Raw genomic sequence first — 2,613 nt, forward strand, 5'->3', positions numbered from 1 at the left:
AGGCCTTCAAGGAGATGGATTGATACGGTGGCTGCGATGATGGGCTCAAGTATAGCAGGGATTGTGGGGCTGGCGCGGGATCGGGCAGTGTTTCAATCTGCTGTGCATGGGGTCGCTATGGGTCGGAAACGACTCGACGGCACTCAACAACAACAACAACAACAGAATTCGATAAGTTTGTCTTTTTTCTTTTTCTTTGATTTTCTTTCTTATGAGTATTTTTCAACATTCAGAAAAGTAGAAAATACAGTATAATGAACACCCAAATACATAGCCTTATCTGGAGTTAACAGTTGCTAACATTTTGCCGAGTGTGCTTCATTATGGTGCGTTTTCCTGGCAGAGATACAGGAATGTACTATGGCAGTGCTGTGGTAAGGAAGCAGGGATGGACTGAGGAATCATAGTACTGAATGAGAGAGGCAAGAACTTTAACCGCCTCCAAACCCACTGCCATTGAGTCCATTCCTATGCTTAGCCACAGGACAGAGTAGAACTGCCCCATAGGGCTTCCAAGGTTGTAAATCTTTATGGACACAGACTACCTCATCTTTCTCCTGCAGAGCATCTGGTGGGTTTGAACCACCAACCTTTTGGTTACCAGTCAAATGCTTTAATCACTGCACCACCAGAGCTCCTTTAACTCCCTCAGAGACTCCTTATTTTTAAAAGAAAGCAAGACCCAGCTAAAGGGCAGATGGTTCCCTTTTGGTTAGGACCCTGGAGAAGGCATTTTTGTACAGGCTAGTTTGTTACGGACAATGCTGTGTGACCCCTTCAAGAAAATGGTATAAAATGAGATGCAGAAGTTATTTCAACATTGATACGATTTTAATTTTTTTTTTTTTTTATTTTTAAAGACGTAGTGTTTTTGCAAGGAGGATATATTCATGTATTGCTCATGAAACTGACAATTAAAAATTTCTAGAGTGCTTCCAATGTAGGAATGTCTGTCATGAACTTACAGGAAGCCCAGGAAAATCAGTGTTAAAAAGAAACGGCCACTAAAAATGAAAGGTTTTAAGAGCTGAAGCCCTCAGATTCAAAGAAAGTATATGCTAATTATAAATGGTTCTTTTCTGCAAAAGCATTTGAAAGCGTCTCTAAGACATATTGCCCCATTTCTCAACATAGGCTATTACTGCATTTAAATGCTAACGCTTCACCCTAGAAAGGATGTCTTCTAACCTGAAAGCAACTAAACTTTGCTTTAAAATTCTATTATTCAGAACTCCTCATTAATTTAAGCTGACATTCCTCCTCAATTGGGGCAAATGATCAAAGCTTTATTGTATTGAGAACCTTGAATTCAGCAACAAAGAGTGTGGGGGATGGAGGGGAAATGTAGGGAAAGGGAGGGGGGAGGGTTCCCAAGGCAGAAAGAAGGGTGGGGAGGGGAGGAGCGCAGCAGGAAGGACGTAGAGAAGGAAAGACCGAGGAATTGAAAAGCAAAGAGAAGAGGGGAGGAGCTGGAGAAAGGGCAGGGAAGGGGGAGGGTAGAGGAGGGGAAGCAGTGGCTGGTGAAGGGGAGACTAGCTGAGGGGACTTAGGCTGCAAAGCTGCCTGCCCCGGAGCCTCTGCTAATCAGAAAGATGGAAGCAAAACCAGCCTGCAAATTTGCCGTCACCATTTTTCTCGGGAGTAAGTTTAAAAAGGAAAATGAAGGTTATCTGTTATCCAGTCGACTCTAACTCCTGACAACCTCACGTGTGTCACAGTAGAACTGCCCTCCTTAGGATTTTCAAAGCAGTGACTTTTCAGTAGCAGATTACCAGACCGGTCTTCCAAGGTGGGTTCAAGGTCTTCTGAGTGGGTTCAAACTTCTACCCAAGGACTCCTGGAGATAGGGAATTGTTAGGTGCTGTCGAATTGGCTCCAACTCACAGCCATCCCGTGCACAGCAGAACTAAATACTGCCCAGTCCTGCGCCATTCTTACCATCATTGCTGTTTGAGCCCATCGTTGCAGACATGGTGTCAGTCCTTCTCATTGAGAGTCCTCCCCTTTTTCACTGACCCTCTACTTTACCAAGCTTGATATCCTCCTCCAGGGACTGATCCCTTCTGAAAACATGACCAAAGTCGGTGAGACGAAGTCTGGCCATTCTCACTTCTGAGCATTCTGGCTGCACTTTCCAGGACATATCTGTTCATTCTTCTGGCAGCATGGTACTTTAAGTACTCTTCGCCAACACCACACTTCAAAGGCATCAACTCTTCCTTTGGTCTTCCTTATTCATTCTCCAGCTTTCACATACATATGAGGTTATTGAAAATACCATGGCTTGGGTTAGGTGCACCTTAGTCTTCAAAGTGACATCTTTGCTCCTTAACACATTAAAGAAGGCTTTTGCAGCAGATTTGCCCAGTGCAGTCTGATTTCTTGACTATTACTTCCATAGGTGTTGATTGTGGATCTAAGTAAAATGAAATTCCTGATAACTTCAATCTTTTCTCCATTTAACATGATGTTGCTTTTTAGTCCAGTTGTAAGGATATTTTTGCTTTATGTTGAGCTGTAATCCATACTGAAGACTGTAGTCTTTGATCTTTATCAGTAAGTGCTTCAAGACATCTTCACTTTCAGCAAGCAAGGTTGTGTCATCTGAGTATC

Source organism: Orycteropus afer, unplaced genomic scaffold (assembly GCF_000298275.1).
Source record: "Orycteropus afer afer isolate SDZICR_OR568_19922 unplaced genomic scaffold, OryAfe1.0 scaffold00088, whole genome shotgun sequence".
In the NCBI taxonomy this organism is placed as follows: domain Eukaryota; kingdom Metazoa; phylum Chordata; class Mammalia; order Tubulidentata; family Orycteropodidae; genus Orycteropus; species Orycteropus afer.